Source organism: Erpetoichthys calabaricus, chromosome 8 (assembly GCF_900747795.2).
Source record: "Erpetoichthys calabaricus chromosome 8, fErpCal1.3, whole genome shotgun sequence".
Lineage (NCBI taxonomy): Eukaryota > Metazoa > Chordata > Cladistia > Polypteriformes > Polypteridae > Erpetoichthys > Erpetoichthys calabaricus.
This window is the reverse complement of record NC_041401.2, coordinates 55,292,116-55,316,294: the sequence shown is the minus strand read 5'-3', so window position 1 is coordinate 55,316,294 and position 24,179 is coordinate 55,292,116. Positions and strand designations below refer to the sequence as shown.

General features: G+C 38.5%; 1 protein-coding gene across 1 annotated transcript in view; it reads right to left on the bottom strand.

The window, feature by feature from the left end:
• lypd6 (LY6/PLAUR domain containing 6) overlaps positions 1–22,989 on the bottom strand; it is a 195,974-nt gene extending 172,985 nt beyond the window's left edge. Inside the window, exon 1 of the mRNA XM_028806535.2 lies at positions 22,882–22,989. The gene's annotated coding sequence lies outside the window, so the exon portion shown is untranslated. The remainder of the gene's footprint in view (positions 1–22,881) is intronic.
• Between the last annotated feature and the right edge of the window lie 1,190 nt (positions 22,990–24,179).

Sequence of the window (24,179 nt, the reverse complement as noted above, 5' to 3'; positions counted from 1 at the left end):
ATGGTAAATTAAACTGAAAGACTTCTGTTTCTAGTCTCCCGTCTGAATCAGATCACTTCTTTTAAAATGTTCCCATTTCCCACTGAATTCCTGAAAAGTGGACACCAGTGTGACTAATAAATTAATGCTGCAATTACTGCTTATCCTTATCATTAGTAACTGTTAATCAGAATTGACACATCTTTTAGCAAACAAAGAATCTGGCTAAAATTGAGCAGAATAAACACATCCCTGATCTCAAAACAAGGCATATCTGAACCCATTTTCTAAAAGGAGAAAAGCAAGAAGATTTTGGGTAAGAAACTCCACAACAGCTCTTCATTACCCACAGCGAAAGTCTGCAGTCATTCATGACTGAGTTTATCCACTTAACGAGAGCTGAACTGTATCTTAATCCCAGAGGCAAGTTCTTTAAAAAAAAGCATTGTGAAAACACTATATGAAGCAACCATATTCCAATTTGGTTCCTTTCTTACCCCAATGCTGCCTGAATTCCTGCACTGGAAAAGGTAATAATAATATATGAATTATAACATATTATATTGTTCTCACTTTCGCCCTATGGGGTATTGTACTAGGTGGTATAAAAATGTATGTCTGAAGGTATGGTTACTTACCAGGCTTTATGACTCAATAATAATAGGCGTCAGATGGGATAAAAATGTATTGTGTTATAAGAGCACAGGGAAAAAGATGAAGGAATGTGCAATCAGACCGACTTGTGGGTCGCTTAGGTTAGCACCAGTCTGGCAACAGAGGTACTGTAAGTACCGAGGTGACAGAACAGTCGGTGCTGTTCGGATGTGGATGGAGAGGTCACTGAAGCGCAGGGCAAGATGCACGGGCATGTGAGCATAATTTTATATGAAGTGCTGTGTATGTATGTGATGGGATTCAGTGTGATGGTAATCACATACAGGCATGACTGAAAAAAAATAAAAGGCTGGGCTGATCAATTAAAGGGGGTCATTGGAGTAGAGCTTCATTTTGGATTTAGTAGGGGTGTAGCTCAGGTGGTAACCAGTCCTCTCTGTCTTGTGTAATATAAAGAGGAACAAAGAGGGAGGCTGAATTTCATATTTGTGGATCAGTATAAAGATGGCTGAATCCCAGATAAAGTGCCACCAAGGGACCATTTGAAAAGAGTTTCTACAGTAATGGATTTGACTGGCCTGGAAGATTTTATTGTAGTTTTCTTTTATATTGACAGTGAGTTTTTAAAAGACACGATTTTATTCCAGTTTACTGATAAGAAAATGTATGTGATCAATTTAATCCAGTTTTTTGTCAATTGGTTGCACAATAAAACTGTATTTCTTGTATATACACTTCTGGAGTATGTCTCCAATTACTTATCCACTCCTGTTACTTGGAGTTTGTGTCCCTAGTAACAGGCTTTTGGGGACGTGTTGTCACAATGTAGGTTCAGAAAAACAATTTTCAATGGATGACAACAAGCATCTTTGCTCCCAAAACATGCGAGTAATGGTGGGTTATAACAGGAAAGGTCTCTTATGTGACACTATGCACTGCCATATACAGGGGTTTTCAATTGGGACTGTGAATTGAGAGTAACGCAGTGGCTCATCACAAGCCAACTGAGCATCTGAGGCGAGATGGAACAAGCTAACTGGAGTATGTAATTGTATGAGACTACTTACATTTTGCAATGCTTCATGTAATTTGAAATGTGTTCCATTACGCTGCTTTATTTAGACGTTTCTATTTGTTTGGGTAGTCCTTTTCTGTGAGTAATATATTTAGCATATAAAATGCTAATGGTTGTTTGTTTGTCATGTAAAAACTTGTGAACCACTGGGTCTTGAACCTTGAAATTGGACTCAATGGAGACCTTATGACAAGAAACACCCTCCTGCGTCAAAAAAATGGAAGGTGCTGGCTACCATAGCAATGTTATTAGGTCTCAGGTGTTTCTCACGGCAAATAGCAATGTTTTCATGAGCCATGGCTAACGCGAAATGAAAAGCGTCAACTTCTGCTGAAAATGAAGAACACAGGCCAATCATACACGCGTTAAACTCTGGGATACAAAATGCAGGCATGACAAACATGGACAGCAGCATGCATAGACTGAGGTCGGCAAACTCTGAAAAAGAAACATATGACCCACCTTTCTTTGAGGACTGAAGGTCTGTGTTTCCTACTAAATAATAACCTCTATGCACGCTCCTGTCATTTGAAATATCGAAGACAGATACCGTAATAGTGATGATACTGAAAATAAAACTGATTAAAGATCCACCATCACCTAAGTGACAAAAAATTCTGGGGCACACTGAGAAGACGGGGAGTAGCATTCCATTGTTGAGTCCACTCCCCATTTAAATTGGGCTATTTTAAGAAAACATTATGAACAAGCTAGCTATTGTATTAGTGAACCAAATAAATTAACTTCTTTACTACAAGGCACCATAAGAGCTGATGAAAAAAAAATGTAAAAAAAAATCCTATTTTCAGTACGCACACAGAGACAATCCTCATATTCAGTCCTGGACAGAATTTATGTAATCTCTCTTTCTCTGCCAGCTCTAGACACTACACTCTACATCATTGGCTTCTGTTTGCAGACACTCTAGTGTAACTGGAGAGAAAAACTCTCAGTAACTTGTCATCCTGCTGCCTGCCATAGGTACAATAGTACGCCCATTCCAAAGGACATAGCAGCCTCCAAACTGCAAACTCCTAGGCCTCCTCTTCTTATGTGTTTCCCAACAGTAGCCTTAAATGCACTTATGATCTCTGCAAAGTCTTGTATCAAGTCAAATGCTCTGACCTTATTACCTCTAAGGTGGCTCATCAACAGTGGCTTCCTGTTAGACACCAAATCATCTTGAAATCTCAACTATGACTTGTTTGCTGAAATACTCCAAAATAATTATCTATGCTATTCATGCCATAAACGTCTGTGAAACAGAATTTTCTGTGGTACTTCTCAGAACTGTAAGAAACTCTGTAATGGCTCCTACTTTCTAGAACTTTCTTTAAAGGTCTCTTTTTGAGGCTTTGTTTGTCTTTTAAATCCAGATAGAAGATCCACTTGTTCTATCTGGCTTTTTAATTGATGATCCTTGTCTTACATGTCTGTTATAGTACTCAAGAGAGCAGTGTCAAAATTAACTTGAACTGCACATTTTTGAAAGCTTTACCCTAAATGTATCGGTTTATCTTGTTCTACAACTTTGTCTGTCATTTCTGTCATGAAGTCATAATTGTAGCTTTAACTGTGATTGATTTGTTATTTGCTGTTAAAATGTAACTACTGTGAATTGGTGCAATGACATGGTGGTTAGAGCTGCTGGTTCACTCCATGGGTTCAGGGTTTGAAATCTGGCCAAAACTGTCTGTGTGGTATATACATGTTTGTGTGGATTTTCTTCCCACATTCAAAAGATGTCTGCATTAGGTTAAATGGTGATTCTAAATTGACCTGATTCCACTGAGTGTGTTGTGCAAGAAGTGATGCCAAGTTCAGGGATGGTTATAGCTATCCTTCCAATGCTGCCAAGATAGGCTGTGACAATGAACTAGGCTAATTACACTTAAAAAATAATGGATGGATTGCCGTCCTTGCTTAGTCGGTCTTTTTGCTTTTAATTTTTAAGGATCATTGTGTGTTTTTGACAATGCATTATTAATCTATTGATAAATCAATTTTGTTTTATATAGAGTCATTCATAGAAAACACACTCACAAGGCATTTTACACAACCAAGAAGTATACAAAATCTTTCAAATACATATACAACTATACACTTAAGTCTACATACTGTAAGTAAATAACCACAGATGAGTACAGTGGATAGGACATCTTGAGATAACAGCATGGTAGAATTAGAATCAATACAATTTTTATGGATACTAAGGATACAGTAAAAGTAATGGGAATTTAAATGTTAGAATTCTAACACTTTTTGCTCCTTTTCTTGAATTTATCCAAAAACAAAAAATACCATACAATTAATACAGAGAGAGGGTGACAGCAGATGGGTAGGTTGTTTTAAATGGGAGTAAGGCAAAATTATAAAAGTCTTTCAAAGTAATAGATAAGAATTTTATCGTGTACAATCTTGTTGTGAAACATACCTGGAGCAACTTAATGCATTTACAGATAAGTGCATAGTAAAACAATTGGAATCTGTGTGTTCCGCCTCCAACTCTAATACAGTGCCCATCCATTAAAGGACAGGAATGCGCAACGTTTTCTGTATGTTTACAAACTCTACAAAGAGATAAAATGAAAACATATGGACCACCCTAGTGTTTAATCTACTGCCACCGAACACTGTGGTCCCAACAAGAATTTATCAATTTTAAAAAAAATACTTGAAGAAGGGTCAAACACCTAATGCACCATTTCACATTTCTAAGGAATTTCTGTTCCCAAAGCTTTATCTTTCCTGAACAGCCTGTCTAATAAATCAGGTACCTGGGTGACAGAAGAAAAGGAGACAAGAAAGGATGTGAAGTGCAAGCTGCAGGCAAGGGGAAGGTTTTGTTCTCCTGAGCCAGATACCCTTTGCCAAAAATGTGTTCTTTCCATTTTTTTTTCTTCCCTCAAAAACGATTGTCATATCAATCCACCTGGTACAATGACCACTAACCCTAACCCTATTGACAGGACCACTGTCAATTTCAAACTGCTGTTAAGCGCTGAATAATACATAATGTGTTGTACATGAAAGGTTGCCGATCACAGATATGAAGTATATACAGTATCAATCTCTCTAATCAAACTTTAGTGAAATTCAAATTAAGTGCAGTTCACACAAAATGAAGAGAAAACTGAGAGAAACATTCCATGTATCTGTATACTTTTATCTCTTCCAATGAATATGTGATGCCCCCCCCCCCCAACTACATGATGTCTCCCCTCTTGTACTTTTGCTGCAGTCTTGACAAATGCGCTTGTTTCTGAACTTCCATTTACTAACAAAATTATATTTGTTGCTAATGCTGTTATACTACTTCTATTTTAAAACACTGTTCAAAATTAAGAAGCCATTTCAAAAACAGTCTGCATGGTTTTATTACATAAAAAAAATTGTACAAATGCATGCATTTCTTAATCATAACATAAACAAAGGAAGCATTTCTTATCTTCCTTAGCAGTAGGTTTAACCCAACAAATAACAAGCCTAAGTCAAGTCAAGTTGGGGAGTTGCCGCACCCAATACACAATGAAACAACTCGGAATCCCAGTCGGCAACCCCCCAGGCAGACACGCGGTCTAGTGCTACCCTCCGGAAATGACCCTCTATCTGCTGCAGCCAGGTGTTACGTGGGCGACCCCTTGGAATGGTCCAGCCACTCAGGTCCCCAACAATGAGAATCTTATGAGCTGGATTACCCTCAGGGAAACGTGCCATATGGCCGTCGTAGTGCCATAACTGACGCTCCCTCACAATGCAAGTAATATGCCTCATTCGGGACTCCATGAGCAACCGCTCATTTGACACAAATTCAAACCAACAGTACCGAAGGATTTTCCGGAGAGACACAGTACCAAAGGAGTCCAGTCTTCGTCTCAGGTCACTGGATAGCGTCCCATGTCTCGCAACCATATAACAAGACAGGAAGCACCAGAACTCTAAAGACTTGGACCTTTGTCCTTTTGCATAGATATCGGGAGAGCCACACACTCCTTTCCAGTAACCTCATGACGCCCCATGTTCTCCCAATCCGTCTACTGACTTCATAGGAAGAGTCACCAGAGACATGAATGTCACTGCCAAGGGAAGTAAACCTCTCGACAAGGTCGACATTCTCTCCGCAAACAGACACACTAATGATGGCTGTGCCCAGGAGGTCATTAAAGGCCTGGATCTTGGTTTTTATCCAGGACACTTGTAAGCCCAGACACTAAGACTCCTCACTCAGTCTCTCGAGTGCCCCAATCAGAGCCTCCATTGACTCCGCAAAGATCACAGCACTGTCAGCTAAGTCAAGATCAGTGAATCTTTCTTCACCAACAGATGCCCCATAGCCGCTGGACCCCACGACCTTGCCCAACACCCAGTCCATACAAGCATTGAACAGAGTAGGAGCAAGAACACACCCCTGACAAACCTCAGATTCAACTGGGAAAAACACAGAGGTTCTGCCTCCACTCTGCGCAGCACTCACAGTACCAGTGTACAGACCGGCCATGATATCCAGCAACCTCAAGGGGATCCCGCAAACCCTCAGGATGTCCCACAGGGCAACTTGATCAACTGAGTCGCACGATTTACAAAAATCGAGCCTAGGAAGTTAAATTATTTTCAACAACAAAAAATGTTATTACATTTAACATAAACATATAAATACCAAAATATTAGCATAAATACAGTAACAAAGGTATGTCTAGTGACCACTGTTGTACTGATTCAGACTTGGTACACAACATTTGTGTGATATGTTTTGAAACAGACAATAACTCACAGTCTTACATCGCAACTGGAACAGTACAAGCATTTTTCCTTTGCATGCTTGCAGTACTTTTGCTGTTTGCTTGTGCATGAGAGGGTAGAATGTCGCTGCCTTATCCTAACAACTGACATATTGATTGTGTTATTGTAGGCTACCACAGTGCAAGGTTTTGTGGCTTTCAGTTTCCCTGACATGAACATAAACAGTTGCTACATTGTGAACAGTGCTTAGGAGGCTAAAATCTATCTTGTCCTTCCAGTTGACCACAATCATTTTGCCTTTTTGCCAGGGAGATACTGCACCCACTGCAGCTTTATGCAACTGAGGTCACCAGGAATAGTACGGCAGTTTGGTCGTACAGTGCCATATGCTTCAGCTTCACTTTCTGTGTCAACATCTGATGTCCAATTGACATTGTCACCACCATCAATTCATTCAACTAATAATTCAGTTTCAGTTTGTTCTAAAACTGGCTTTAAGTTATTCATTTACATGCCATTGTGTGTTCTGGTTGAAGGCTTTGCCCCACTCAGGAAAACTGATGAGTTACCATAGAGTGGCAGAACACATAGGAATTTTTTTGCAGCATTATGTTATTTTATTCAATAGATGGCAATAAAATATTGTGCTGAGTATTATTTGTACTTAACACTTTACATCATATAATGACAACATAACCCAAGAGACACACAGGTTTAACCGTTTTTACATAAAATTCCAAGTCCATGCTTAGGGTTAACACTAAGGTGCTTAATGATAAATAATAATCAGCAATTACCAAAAAACAGAATTTGTCACTGCAGATATTTTTGATAACAAAATCTGCTCACTACTCACTTGGCTTAAGTACCGTATATACTCATGTATAAGTCGGGGTCTTGAAACCCAAAAAAATCGATCATAAAATCAGACCCCGACTTATACGCCTGTTCAAAAATGCGACACTTAAGTATTTTTTTTTACATCTTCTTGCCTCCTCTAATCTTGCATCAGTTTTTCAGACACATCGAATTTTGTTGTAGCAGCGCAGTTACCAATTTCTTTCGCTACTTCAACGATGTTTAAAACCAGCTTCATGTTTTCTTCTGATTGAACGCTCCATCGTAGATAAGGGATTCTCTTATGATAAAGTTGTAGAAGGGTGAGAGACACACAAAACAGTGCAAACGTTGCTTCGGAATAGTTCGGGTATTACCGTGTGGTTATGTAGGTACAATAGAGAGAGAGAGAGGTTAGGAGCACACACTGATACAGTGCATTGCCGCACAAACATTGAAAAAAAAGGCAGTGTGCTCCGTGGTTACAATTTCAGGTGGGCGTTAGCATATCATAATCTCTTGGACCAATAGCGTGAGTTTTCTGCATTCGACTTATACAACCGACTTTATAAAATACCAGAAATTATACAATAAAATCAAGTCCCGACTTATCTGCTGGAGAACTTATCCACGAGTATATGCAGTAGTACTTTTTAAATTAAGCATACAATTATTACATATGTTTAAAAATAAACACAACTCAGAATTATTCGTTGTACATATTTTTTCATAACTTAATTACTAAAGTTAACAACCACTGGATTCAGTACTGGAACGTTTCCATCTGCAACAGTCATATTAAAGATGAATGGAAATGCAAATGCATTTTCTCTCCACATACACCAATCAAGTAAACAGAAAAGACAAAAGTATTGCATTTGACATGACGCTTGTGAAGTTTTAAGAAGTTAGTGGTGCTTTGTTACAGCCGTGTGTGAAGTTGAACTACCATTTCCTTCATATCTTTGGCATCACTCTAAAATACTAAAGTACATTATTGCATTGGTGTATGCCATCTTCTTTTCACTTATTCTTGTTGGGTCATTGCGAGCAACCTGTTCCCCTTGTAAAATACAGATTAGTACGATAGATAGATAGATAGATAGATAGATAGATAGATAGATAGATAGATAGATAGATAGATAGATAGATAGATAGATAGATAGATAGATAGATAGATAGATAGATAGATAGATAGATAGATAGATAGATAGATAGATAGATAGATACTTTATTAATCCCAAGGGGAAATTCACATACTCCAGCAGCAGCATACTGATAGCTGTGGTATATAGTAAATTAACTTTAAAGCGGGATCTTTACGAAAACTAACAGTTGCTGCAAGCTGTATGCAACATTTTGTGGACACTGAGGATTGGTTTGGGAAGAAGGCAAAGCAGAACAAGGAAGTGGTTGCAGAAAGTGGTTTATTTAACAATAAGAAAAAAAGAAAAGAGTATAAGGAAACAAAAGGAACTGAACTGCAAACTATGTACACAAAACTATAACACCATCACTGTTCTGGCTGTGTGGGACACTGTAGATACTGAAGTACAGAACTTTGTATCTAATTCATTGCTTACTTCTCTACTTATGTTCTTCTGCTTGGTGTCTGGCCCTAGGGCACACCCCCACCATCCCTGTTCACTATCCACTTTTAAACTCATTGCAGTTTCCACACCATCAGACAATCAACAACAATCTCACTTGTTTCTCTACAGACAAAAATCACTTGGAATGTACACAGTTTCCATCTGACTCATGTGCTCATCAATGCACCCGTCAAACCTTCCACTCCAGTTCTGGCCCTTCAAAAAGTCCATCAATATATTCTCTCCAGACTCACTTAATCCAGCTCAGAGTTGCAGAACTAGGGCCTATTCTCACAATACTTTATGCAAGACAGGGGTCTACACTTAATGGGGCACTAGTCCATCAAAGGGCTCAAATCATGCATACAGCTACTCATTCAAGGTCTATTTAGAATAATAAATAAACCAAAAATTGTACAGAGATGTTGCAGGAATACTGGATTACACAGAGAACAAACCCATGTACATACAATTTGTATAGAGGGTACCAGGGATTCATACCTAGGACTGTGGTGTCTAAGCCTCCAAATTTATACAAACAGAACTGCCTATTTCTACAGATAAAAGTGCCTAACATCACATGTAATAGCATGCTCAGAAGTCTTATGGCATTGTGGCCAATTTAATAGCTGTAAGAGTATGATGTCAGTACTTACAGTAAGGTGGGACACAGCATTCATACTTCAGTATTACTAAATGTGATCATCTCAGTGCTTCTGTTAATAAGCTCCTTACCAGTTGTTGCAACCCATAATGCTTAGAGTCAAGTCCTAATTTGATTAATTAAAAATACAGTTTACTGGATGAAAAACTTTTTAAATGGCTTTGATACTACTTTGATTAAAAAGTTTCAGGTGATGTTGAAATTATTTATGCTGTAAAGACAACCTGCACAGAATCTAATCTGTGCAGTACTGTGCCTGTTGTAAAGAAGTAAAGCAGAGCCTATGGCTTCAAGATACTTATGAACTAAGCACCCAACCAGCAGTTCATTTTCAAGTGTAATTTAAACAAACAACATTCTAAATGGGAACATCTATTATTATTTTGGACGTGTTTGTCAGCATTTGCTCATTTTATGCAGACATGACGAAACAAGAGCCTGACAGCAGAATAACAGTCAGAGTGATTTAAGTGACAATGTAGTGGTAACGATAAGAAGATAAAAGGTTTTGATAAGAAAAAGCTATTCAAACCAGCACGTCCTACTTCTTTTCATCTAACATGTCCAAACCACCACCCCCAAAACCCCACCCACTGGAGCAACTATCAGCTTCATCACTTGGCAGTTAATTTTACATTTTTGTAGATGTCTGCATTAAAAAAAAAAGCTTTTTCATTGAATACCAGTTTCACCATATGACTTAAAACTTCCTTTATGTTACCTCTTAATCTTGTTTTGAGAGGCTAAACTGATTCAACTCCTACAAACATCCCTCTTAAACTACACAGTCCTGGAATTAACCCAGTATTTTCTCTCTAGGCTTTCTCAAGCACTGTCATGCCTTTCTTCTTTTAACATAAAAATCAAAATGACATACAGTACATTGTACCTCAGACAGGGCCTCATTAGATGTCTTAAGTGTAGCTACAGCATGATGCCATCTAAAACATGCTTAACAATGATTTCTGAAGCTTTATCTGTCCCCAAGGGGAAATGAAATCTTTACTGAAGAAGGATAGATAGATAGACAGACAGACAGACAGAAAGGCGGACGGCTGAGGAACCTGCACAGCCAGAATACTTGGAAGGTGGAAGGACCAATAGAGGGACAATACCTCCCCTGGAACAAGAGGGTGCAGCCACCCCGGTTTGTATGGGGGCCATGGGATTGGAGTGTAGAAGCTCAACCCTGTTGGGGCCTGTGGCCACCGCCAGAGGGTGCCCGGATAGTCCCAGAAACATGGACTGCAGCACTTCCGCCAAAACAGGAAGCAGGTACACCCGGGGTGCTTCCAGGTGCCCATGCAGCACTTCTGCCACACCAGGAAGTGCTGCAGGAAGGTCATCACGGAGCACCTGGAGCACATCCGGGTGCGTTATAAAAAGGCGCCGCCTCACTCCAGTCAGGGAGCCGGAGTCGGAGGACGGAGCTTTCGAGGAGAGGAGTAGAGGCGGTGGAAGACAAAGGAAAAGAAAGGAATGAGTATCTGTTAGCTGTATTTGTGGTGATTTGTGCACTGTGTGTGCTGTAAAACGTTAACATTTAACATTATACATAGTTATTGTCTGTTTTTCACCTGCATTATTATCATTCTTTAATTTAATATTATTTATTGTATCAGTATGCTGCTCCTGAAAAATGTGAATTTCCCATTGGGATTAATAAAGTATCTATCTATCTATCTATCTATCTATCTATCTATCTATCTATCTATCTATCTATCTATCTATCTATCTATCTATCTATCTATCTATCTATCTATCTATCTAAAAGAACCAGAGAAATAAACATCTGTGTTTTGGACTTCTGGCTGTCTCGGTGTCTGTCTGTGTCTGGATTTCTTTCACAATAGATAGATAGATAGATAGCCCCCAGGGGAAAATGTATGTATATTATATATACTATTATTTATAACATATACATAATATTATTTACATTTATATATATATATATATATATATATATATATATATATATATACACACACATACACAGAGGCTGCCATAAAATAATGTACCTTCTGGATTTCACCTTATGCTGTAGAGCTGAAAATGCACATGAAAACTAGTAATTACTTACTTCACAACTAATCATTAAAAGCAGTCTAGTAAACAATTTGTTGAAAACAGCAGGTGATGTCACGCAATTCAGCCTACATGCAAACTGGTTGAGAGGGCACTGATAGGGACACTCTCAAAGAATAACAATTCCTGAAAAGAAAATCCATCCATCCATCCATTTTTTAAACTGTCTTCTTCCAGTACGCAGTTGATGCAAATGATTTAGATGGAACACCATTGCTCACAAGGCAGACATTATGTTTGCTTAAGGCTACATTGCCAAAGACCATACAATAAACAATGTTTGATGAATATGATTCTGTACCATCAGGGAGAAGTTTACCCACCTATCTAAAATGTACTGGACCTGTTAACCCAGGTGAATATCGTAAGTGCTGGAGCCTCTCCCAGCAGCATTTAATACAATATAGAAACCAACATATGCCGGATTCCAAATCACTGCACATCTGGCAAAAGATTAAAGAAGCAATAACATCTGAGCATGTTTAGTTTATTTGGCCTGTGGATTTAGACGAGAATACAAGAATAAAAAAAGAAGTGAAAAAGCAAATATGAGCAGCAGAATGGGTAGTGCTGTAGTCACCTTATACTGTTACACCCCAGATTTGAATCCCTTTTGGAATATCTTCTTCAAGGATTATACACAACCAAAGTCATGTGGGAACTTCCCAGGGCCCAGATGGACTATAAACTAACCCAGCATTTTAGAGCATGGTTGGTTGAATTAAAAATATTGACAACTGCATAAAATAATGACTCTAGGGCAGTTTCAGCTTTACTTCCAAAATCCATCATTGTGTTGCATGCATCCCCTACACTGGATGGTTTTATCAAATAACATATAATTGTTGTCCTCTATACATCCTGTCAGTCTATTTGTTTCAAATCCTTATTTATGGGATATAAAATATATCCACTGAATCTACTTTGTTTTACCACTTAGGTCCTGCCATGCACTACACAGGATATACCTTAGTAGAGTGATTTACAAGTACCTCCAGGCAAGTTTTGGTCTTCAAAAAATACATGTACTGTATATTTCATTTTATTACTAGTAAAACAACAGAGCGCTGTCATTTTATTGGGGCTCAGTTTAAAGAGATAAACCACAGATGATCTTACTCTAACTTTAAAATACTGCTGAAGTATAATTACAGAAGAAGAGTCACTAGTCTTCAAGAGCTATAATATTTTCTAAGCCATAGCCTTGATAAATTTGAACTTGATGGACCACTAGGAAGGGGTTCTGGTATTTTACCTGATCAAATACCGTTTTTAACAGAAACCAAGGCCTCTTTTTAAGTAAACTCTTTCCTCTGCGAAAAAAGAAGCAGTGAAAATGATCTCCATTAAGCATGAATGTAACATCTTACATAAAACAACAAATCAAACGAAACACCATTCATCGAGCATTGTCATTAGATAATAATAGAGTTATCCCAATATTTTATTTAGATATTTTTATAACAGAAACTTCAAGTACATGACTTGGTAATTTGCTAAACTGTCCAAAATCCATTAAGTGAAAAGCTAATTTCTAGATCTGGATTAACTGCACATACTGTATGTTAGTACATGAAAATATGAATACCGACTTTGAAAATGTTGAAAAACTTGATTTTGCCTTCTCTGTTCATGTGTAATGGAGTTAAGATCTTGTAGCCTGTCAGGTCAGGGGTCCCACACTCAGGTACTGGAGGGCAGAAAACCTGTAGCTACTCAAGCCTTCTATGCTTGAAAACCTGGTTTAGGACAATGATATGAATACACTGAAGCGTGTGATTGAAGGCTTATGATTTTTATGATTTTTTTTTTAAAGATGAGACTTGTAGATTACGCACCCTTTGTTCACTTTCATTTCAATTCATTTGTCTTGTGTGCCTAAGGTGTTGGACTTCAGCACTGACAACACAAGGTTGCTGGTTCAATTCTTACCTCTTACTTATTTTGTGACCTCTAAATGATTAACTAAACCTACCTGAACAGGAGGTGCAGTGTTTAAGGATACCAAGTCACAGCACCAGAGTTATGATTTGAAATTCTGACCCAATTTCAGTCCAGGCGGAGCTTGCCTATTCTCTCACTGCCTGTGTGGATTTTTCTCTGGGACATTTTTTCTCACATTCCCAGATATGCAGGACAGATTGAATGGAGACTCTGTGTGTGTGTCTGTGAGAGTGTAACAGAACTAGCGATGGTTCATGTCTTCAGGTGCTGTTGTGTTCAGCCGAAAATGACCTTCACAGTACATTCACAAGTACATTCAATATATATATACGGATATTATTACAGGCTGTAGAGTTTCCATGTTTTCCCAGTGCATTGTGCTTTTTCACTTTTCATATAATAATTAAACATTTTATTTATAAGTGCCTTTAATGACATCCAAGGAAACCGAGTTTAACTTGTTTATGTACAAAAGTCAAAAAAGAAAATAGGTAAACAAAGATAAAACTATCAAAATAATAACAAAATACAATTAGCATACTGTATATAACTGTTTATGACTATAAGTCTGCAACTTAGATTTGAAACTAGCAATTGCAGAGGATGATTGAATACAGAGAAGTAGTGTGTACCATAAATTGGGTACTGCAGAACTAAATACTCAGTTACCTAGTAACTTGTGTTTAATATTGGGGACAGCAGGTAACCCTTCCTTAGTGGACCACAGATTACGACATGGTGTGTAATAATGTAACATGCTAGAAAGACAGACAGGACTATTGAACAGCTTTATATGCTTGCTTATGGACTGTTAATATATCACTAACATCTCCACTCCAGATCCAGACAACAAACAGAAAAAAGTGGATGCATATAACAAGGACAGCATTCAACACAGCCGATTTACTGTCATTAAGGAATATGACAAAAACTAAATATATGTACACTGATGTAAACTTTCAAAAGCAATATAGGTGAACGGAACTCTGAGGAAAATAAAGTCATACACCTTAAAACAACACGTGAAATATATATCAGTCGTAAATCCAAAAACAAAAGTCTGATCACAAACAGCCTATTAACTAAGCGCAGAACCAGAAAATAACAGTTATTCATGTCTGATCCAGTAAACCAATGAAACTGTGGATAGCCAGTAGAGCAGTCACGGTTCTTTCATGGCATCCAAAAAGAATTAGAAGATCTCAGTCATTTGTAGTTCTTAAGCCAGCAGATGCATTTCAGAACACAGTCTTTTGTCAGGGCTCAAATCACTGATATATCAAAAAAACAGAATGAAGTAAAGAAATTGTACGTTTGCATGATTTAGTGGGTTGAAATTTTAGCTGCAGATTTTTGGACATGCTGTGAACAGTTTAGCACTTTGCTTATTACAATAATCAGTACATGATGTAACAAAAGCATGGACAGGTGTTAGAGCAGCACAATCAGCAAGAGAAGGTCTAGTGCAGGGGTTGCCAACTCCAGTCCTGGAGGACCACCGTGGCTGCAGGTTTTCATTCTAACCCTTTTCTGAATGAGTGACCTGTTTTTGCTGCTAATTAACGTCTTTTGAGCTCATTTTAATTGATTTGCTCTTGAAGACTCAGACCCCTTAATTGTTTCTTTTTCCTTAATTAGCAGCCAAACAATAATGAGATATAAAATAAGCAAAAACAACTGGTGTCCATCATACAGTATCTGAAAATAAAGAAAGATGAAGGTCTCAGGAATGTCAATCTGCTCAGGTCCACAAAACACTGACAAGAAAAAAATCTACAATTTCGGAAATGTCTGCTAATAAAGTATCTATCTATCTATCTATCTATCTATCTATCTATCTATCTATCTATCTATCTATCTATCTATCTATCTATCTATCTATCTAATGCACCACGAGAGCAGCAATAAGCCATGGAATTAAAGAACAGGTTTAATTAATAACAGGAATTGGCACCTCATTAAGCAGCTAGTTGGAGTGAAATTGGTTGGAGTTTGAGGCCCTGACTTAGTTGGTCTTCTGTTGGCTCCCTCACTTCACATTTCATTTCTGTTTGGGTGCCATTTAAGGAAAGAAATGAAGCAGAGGAACGATGAAGAAATTCAGGTGGGACAAATATTAAAAAAGCAATTCAATTAAAATGAATTTACAAAAAGTTAATTAACAGCACAAGCAGGGCACTCAATTAAAAAGGGTTAGAATGAAAACCTAAAGCCATGGTGGTCCTCCAGGACCGAACTTGGCGACCCCTGGTCTAGTGTATAAAAATGTTCCTCGGCTGAAAGAAATAAGATCTGGTAACATTCCTAATATGAGGCTCAAATGAGAATTCAAAACGACACCCAAGATCCTAACTTCTGAAGAAGAGGTAGTGCAAACATTGATATCAATACAGACGTTGCCAGCAGATTTAACAAGGGTCTTAGAACCTATAAGCAGCACTACTTACTTTATATGCATTTACATTTTTTAAATAGTTATGAAAAACACTCACAATCAGCAAATCTGATAGGAAGTCAGAGTACACCTAGTATGAACATTAATCTTAGTTTCACCTGCACAGAAAAAAAATCTCAAGCCTTTCTGCCGTATACCATCATAAAAAGGGAGAAAATCAATAATAAAAAGAAATGGGTTACCTACTCAGCCCTGTGGAACACACTGTGTTACAGGGATAGGATTAGGGGTAGGGTTAGGGTGGATGAAAATAGGCACAAATTGCTGCCTCCTAGTAACTGTAGGTAAGACTGAAACCAAGGAAATTATAAAACCATAACAACAAATAAAATCCAAAAAGTTGAATGAATTCAAAATGACACCCAGTCTCAAAAGCCACTGAAAGACATAGTAGTATTAGAACAGAGCAGTTATTGTTATCCAAGGCTATAAGAAAATTAATCACAGCTTTCATCAAGGCAGCTTTGGTGCTCTCCTTTGCCCTAAAACCAGACTGATAAGCATAAGACAGATGATTGAAGTATTGTACTTTAACACCTTAGCCCAAAATGGAAGGTTTGAAATAAACTGTAATTAGTAAAGTATTCTTGATTTTTAAGACAGGTGTGATACCAGAGCTTTGCAGGCGCCTGGCACAATACCCGATTTAACAGGCATGTCAGAGATTGTATTATATAAAACAAGCATACAAGTCTTGACCAAGGTAGTAAATACAGGATCTAGTGAGCAGGTAGAGGTTTTGTGCTTTTTCATAAGCTCACTGCAAAAAAATGTACCAAAATATGTATTCAAGACTGACATCTGTCCCTATCATCAACTCACAGATAACTAGCATGTAGTTCCGCCTACACTCCCAAGGATATTCATACTGCATTACTGCTAACATTTTAAAATGTAAACAACAGAAAATTACTTTATGTTGAACTAATAAAATACTTTAGCTAGGTTTAATAAGAGATAGACTGGATGAATTCAAATGTAGGAAAACTCATTTGCTTTAAGTATTCTGACAGGCGAACAAAGTATTTTATGCATTACTAAATTAATAAATTAAATTAATAACAAAGTATTATATGCATTACTAAATTAATAAATTAGATTAATAAATAATAAACAAATTGGATTAATAAATAATATTATGGAACGGGTTTGTCCAAGCAGCCAGAGTCCCAAACATGTATTACCCTTAAATTTGATTTTTAAATTTATTTTAGACTTTCCATCTGAAAAATGTAAACTTTTCCTTAATTTGCTGTATTTATTTACAATATAATGAGCTGCAACACTAATTCAAGTTGTTAAACAACACCAAAAAAATAGCTGAACTGTGAATGTGTATAATTTCTGATATCACTTGATGGGTAGCAATGTAATCTCTTTCTTCACTGATCTGTGTGTAGTTTGCAACTTGGTCTGTGTGTGCATGGAGTTTGTAAGTTCCCAGTATTTCAGAGGGCTTTCTCCAGGTGCTCCATTTCCTCAGACTGACAGCTGGCCCAAAATGAGTGTGATCGTGTGCATGATAGATAGTGCCTGGTGAAAGCTACACCACTGCACTGAAAATGGACAAACTGGCTTCTATAAAATGGGTAAACAGATGAAGTCATTTCTTGTAACAAAGTCGTGGAGGGCAGAAGTGAAATAGTCAACCCATGGGCTTATGAAAACAGCAAAGAAACCTACAAGCAAAGGTAGTCAGGAGCAAGCAAAACATAAATTCTCCAGCAGGCACTGGTCCCAGGCCCAGCAAAAAGATTACACTAAGTCTACCCTTGTGAAGATCCTGCTGTGCCACTTGGTGCAAATGCTACTTTGCCAAAAATCTACTCCTGCCCATAAAAAGGGAATCCACAGAAATTGGGAGTCTTGTGATTGAACGGTTAAAACATTTAATCTGTTATTACTACACTGCTCAGCATATACGCTATTTATGATATTACAAAATGTTTAAAAGGAACAAGGGTGGCCATTTTGGAATAGGACATCACTAAGGGGACTTAGTCTGTTATAACTGGCCAATGGCTCCTGCAGACATTTGTTTTTTTCTAAAAATATAGCTGACTGGTGTTTCATTTTCACTGCATTATATTCTGGCCATATCTCAATTACAATGTCAAAGACATTATATTTAATCAGTGGCAAGTGGTAGCACTGCTGCCTCACAGTAAGGGCTCGTTTATACTTCACGCTCAGAACGCGTACGCATCATGGCTGCCACATGTTCCCAGTGTTCATTTGACACGTCCTTTGAGCAGGTCCTCAGAAATTAACATGACGCATGCGCGAGTTACAGTACCAGCAAAAAGTCGGGGGGCGCAGTATAATAAAAGTCGGAACGTGACGTCAGAGTCTCTGTGTACTATCTACATGTGACAGAAAGCTGCTATGCGGATCCTAGTAGGTCCAATGTGTGCGCTTCGATGTTTGATGAATGGTTCGATGTGGTGAAGCAAAATGCTGACATACAAATGAAAAAACCGGTGCTTTTATATTCAAGTGTCGGATATTCCCGATCGTAATGACACGATAAATTTTAAAAGTTTCACATACCATCTTTTGTGCCGTCTTTTTTTCTGGGGCTTCCTCCTGACCTAACAGCAGCAATCGCCACACAGAACACATTAAATGTATGATATTCTAACTCTCTGCACATTTAGAATCCTATGATTTATACTTGATATCACTTTCAGATGAAATGCATTAAAGTATGTATGTTACTTTTTACAGATAAATCGTTAATTTCGTTTAAATAATGAACACACATGGGGTGACACAGTGGTGGAGCGGTAATGCTGCTGTCTCACAGGGAGTCACGCCGCTGGTATTCCCTGCCTGGAGTTTACATGTTTTACTGCTGGGTTTCCACAGTGTGCTCCAGTTTCCTTCCAAAGATATGCAGATTTGGTGAAACTAAAATGACGCTAGTGTATGTGAGTGCTTGTATTTATCTTGCGATGAGCTGATGCCCCATCCAGGGATTGTTTTAGCATCGTGCCCAATGCTTGCTGGAATGGACACATCCCTGGATTGATGGATTTAATCATTAAACATGATTAAATGATTTAGAGATATTGCAGTAAGGTGTCATTGGAATTTAATGGGTGTTCCAGGCAATTCAAAACACAGTGAAGCCAAACCTGTTCTCACCGTGATGATATCTTGCACTGTCACCTGGCGGATTCCTCCAGATTTATGTAAAGCACGCGCACAAGTATAAACAGTAAAACGCTTGCATAGCAGGAGCGTCCGCTGCAGCATGCACCGCGTGAAGTATAAACCTAGCCTTAAGAGGACAAGGTCCGTGTTCTGTGTGTTCTCTGCATGGAGCTTGTGTATTTTCCCCGTGTCCAAATGGGTTTCCACCCACAGTCCAAAGTCATGAAGGTTAGGTCAATTGGCAATGCTAAATTGGCCTTAGTGTGTGTTTGCCCTGAAACTGGCTGGCACCCTGTCCAGGTGTTGCTCCTGCTTTGCGTCCTATGGTTGCTATGATAGGCTCCAGCTACCCCATGACTCTCCCCTGGATAAGGAGATAGGAAAATGGATGGATTATTTTAAGTTAACAAAATTTACACTGCACTATTTTTGTGCGTTTGTAAATAAGGTATGGTTTGTACTTAACCATTAATACAGTGTGGCTATAAATACTGTACGTGAAAAACCTTTGTATCTGGACTCTGTAATGAGCACTGCAAAGAAATGCAAATTGAACTGAACTCATCAACAATAAGGTGTTAATAGTGATTAGCGACAACATGGTACAGTACCCACCCTCATCTATTAGATTCCCTAACACACTTTCCTTCTTCATCTTTCTATTTCTCCACTTTTTGCAGCTTTATTTTATTCAAAAGATGTTAATGGAGAAGAGCAACAAATGGAAAGAACATGCATAATCCTAGCAGTGTTAGTACTAAAAAGAAATAAACAGCCTTGTGCAATTTGAACTAGTTATTTTATAAGTTGTAGGCCAAAGAAAGACATGAAAAAATTCAAAAAGATCCGGACAGATTTCAGAAGTGGGTGTGCACATGGAAAATGCAGTTTAATGTAGAAATCTAAAGGCCACTCCTTACCTTACTACTTCCAATAACCAAATGAAAACATTATGGAAATCATATATGTTAATAATAAATCAGGAACAGGGCTTGATCTAGGGAAAAAAAAACTATATTGGGTCTTCAGTACCTTTTTTTTTGTTCATTTACACATTACACTTAATGTAACAAACGAATTGGTGAGTGCAACATCACATCTGTGGGAAATCAACGTTCTTCTGATAGTGCAGTTAACAAACATCAATGCAACATTTTTTAAAGGCTTATACCCATTTGTGAAGAAAACAAATAATAAAAAGTTAACTGAGCAATGTCAGTCACTTTATAACCTCCTTAGTCCTAAACAGAGTCATGGTGCAGTGTTGGCACCTATCCCAGCAAGCATAGGGCACAAGGCAGGAACAAACTCTGGACAGGGTGCCAGTCCTTTGCAAGACAAACACACACACCCCACCACACACTGGGGCCAATTTAGGATCACCAATCCACCTAACCTGCATGTTTTTGGACTGTGGGTGTGTTATTAGCACCAAATAAAATAAAAGAGCATATAACAGAGGGTTTCATTCATCCAGGTTTGGCTTTGTTGGGTGTGTTTTATCTTCTGCAGTGGTCTCGTTGTCTTCCACAATGCTATGCTATTCACGTCTGTGTCAGTGTTATAGGAGTGCAGACTGCTGCTAGAAGCAGTAATTGTAGCTGTTTCTGGACTATCTATCGAAATCATCATTTAGTTTTTTTTTTTAGTTTTCAGCAAAACTGCATCTTTTAGCTTCTATTTTTTTCCATTTTGCTGCACCACAGGGTTCTTGCTTTGAATAAGTATTCATTTTGTCATATTGATTTTTTTTGCAGCACAGTAACATATGAAATGTATGATCTAAAAAACCGTGACATAGTAGACGTTTGATCCGATCATGAATAAAACCCATATTTTTCAGGGTGGGGGTTGAATTCTGTTTTGTTATGGTTTTGTCTTTTTTATTGTTCCTGCTTTCTTTTTTTAACTTTCTGAAGTCATTTGTTGTATAAGTTCAAATTGACTGTAAGCAATGTCATTTTTTTTCAAATAAAACAAATACAAATTTAAAAAAATCATTTTACTTTTAAAAGCGTTGCATTTAGGTCTGACTGAATGCATTTACAGTATAATCATGAAAATCAAAGTGGCGTTAGAGCTGCTGCAAGTGCACACTAAGAACATAAGAAATTTGACAAACAAGTGGAGACCATTCGGTCCATCAAGCTTATTGGTTTAGCTAATAACTCAGTTGTTCCACTATCTCATCCAGATACTTCTTAAAGGTTTTCAAGGTTTCTGCTTCAACTACATGTCTCAGTAGTTTGTTCCAGACTCTCACAACTCTTTGCGTAAAGGAGGGCTTCAGTCCTAAATTAACTGCCCCATTATTCCCACTGGTATCCTCAACTACGTGATTCAAATTTCAGCTGTAAGAATTTCTCTACACCTACTTTACTGATGCCTCTGTAGGTTTTACAGACTTGGATTAGGTCCCCACACCTCTGCCAAGGTCTAAACAGGTTTAATTCTCTGAGCCTATTGGTATACGACATGTTCTTAAGCCCTGGGATGCACCTAGTTGCTCTCCTCTTCACAGCTTCTAGTGCTGTTAAGTCTTTTTTGTAGTGGCATGACCAGAACTGCACACAATACTACAGATGTGGTCTTACTAATGCATTATATAATCTAAGCATAATGTTCTTCAGTTTATATTCAAGAATTTTTACAGTATAACCTAACATTTGATTTGCTTTTTAATTTGTTTCTGCCCATTGCTTTGATGCTGAAAATGCTCTGGTAAAACTTTTTTCAGAGGTTGCTTTGTGTAAGTCAATGTCTACCATCTTACGCTTAGAATGTATGTTTCCTCTGCACATTTCTACATTAAACTGCATTTTCCATGTGCTCACCCACTTCTGAAATGTGTCCAGATCTTTTTGAATGTTTTCATGTCTTCCTTAGTGTCTTGCATTCTTCCAATTTTAGTGTCAATCCACCAACCAGAGTATGTGCTGCCTGTCCTGGACTGAGACCCCACACCTAGCCATTGTCTGTGTGGGTTTTATGCCACATCTCCAAACAGGTGTGGGTTAGGCTGGCTGGGTCATTCAATGTTGGTAGAATGTGTGTGGGTCCTGTGATGGACTGGCACCCTGTCAATGCCTGCTGTCTGACTTACTGCCTGTTTGTTGCCAGAACGGCAGATCTGGATATGGATTTTCTGAGATTCATTACGTTATGTCCTGTCATTCACAAGCCACGCATTATGAGACTTGTTACGGCATAAATCGTAGTGTCACGACATTGACTTCAAAGAGATGGTCCCTCCAGGAATACACTTCCTCACAATCCATCTATCCACGCTGCATATCTTTCATTGCGTTCATATAATGAGGGTGGAGCAGTAGAAGACACTTTAGAATAACGCCGAAGTGCTGCACCCACATGCCCCACTGAACGCGCGGCCCGGCAAGGTCTCCTCCATGAGGTCTGCAGGATACACGCCACTCTTATCGCTCGTTGATCTCACCACGAAAACAAACACGCGCTTCCCAAAAAAATGGGCTCTGTGCATACGACACACAAAGGTATTCTGCTTGTTCAAACTGCACAATTACAATGGGGGCAGGTAAGTAAAACACATCAATAGGTGTGGTGTAGTTGCGCTGCAAGCGAAAAAAACTCCATTGTTGGGTGAACAGTGCTTTTGTTTTGTTTTGCACCGTTTACCGCGGACGAAGGTTTCATTATTAAAGCTAAGCTACCAACGAAATAACTTAATTCGTCGTATAGAAGGAACACAGCAGCACGTTACCTTCCAGCCGAAGACCTCCGGATCGTAGGTGCGAACTGAGTCGGAACAAAAAAAAAAAACTCGGCTGGTGGGTACGCGGCCGTCCTGAGCAGGTAGGAAAACTGACACGAGATAGGAGGGGCCGGCGATGAGATCAAAACAGGCGCGGCAGGACAGGGCGGGCGGGTGAGCGAGCGAGCGAGTCGCGCTTCTGCTTAATCGAGGTAGCCAAGCGATAAGCCCGACGTGCACTATCCATTCCTTTTCAAAGCCATACAGATTTCCACGCCTGCACTGGATTGCACTACCCCAGAGTCACGACGAACATTTTAGGGCACGTGCATGTATACAGACGACAGAGTCACCGTTATGATGACTCTTAGCGCAAGGATTTCACCCCGAGCCTCAAGTGTCATTGTAACCTGCCGCTTCTGCCCATTCGTTTCAGAGTCATGACTAAAATCGGCATTCATTACTTTGCCACTAAATTTTGACTCCACTCAATTCATTTATCTCCTTTCAAGACATCGGTTCATCTTTCAAACCTGCTTTCAATCAATCAGTTCAGTTTAAAGTGCGTAATCACCATGCAGAATACTTTATCCTGGAGCTCAGCCCAAGTGCAGGACGCAAGGCAGGAGAGAGTCCATCAAGGGGTGTACACACATAATGTACGGCCAATTTAGCATTGCATGCAAATCATACAACTGCATTTTTTAATGTCTGTATCTCTAAAACTTTCCAGCCCACTATACAGTCCGGAAAATACAAAGAACCACCTTGTGGAAAACTTACATTGGTGTTCATTTGACCTGTCAGATTTCCTTTACAACACACAGACCATTCATCAGATAACAAAATGCACACGATCTGTAGTTGCTCTTTGATTTTATCAGTAATTCTGAAATATACTGTGGCAGCATTTACAATCATTTTTCATTTTCCGATTTTCTTTGCTGAATATTTAATTATCCTCAATAGCTCCTAAAAAAAATTGAAGTTATGTACATTTAGTTTGACATGCGTTTTTTCCACACCTTCATAGAATTTTAAAATACATTAGCAGCCAATAGCAGAAATTACCGGAACCCCATCTACACAACTTTATACTGCTAAGCCCTATGCCTCATGCTTCAATTACTGCTTAAGACCATGATAATTTATTTGTTAAAGAACAAAATTCAATAAAAAGTAATACAAAGCAGCAAGAGTATATTCTTTAAAATGTTAAAGAGCTTTTTTTTTAACTAAGCACACCAGAAAAAAAAAAGTCAACCCTGGCTAAGTCTTATCTAGTAGAACAACTGCAGTTTTGTGTG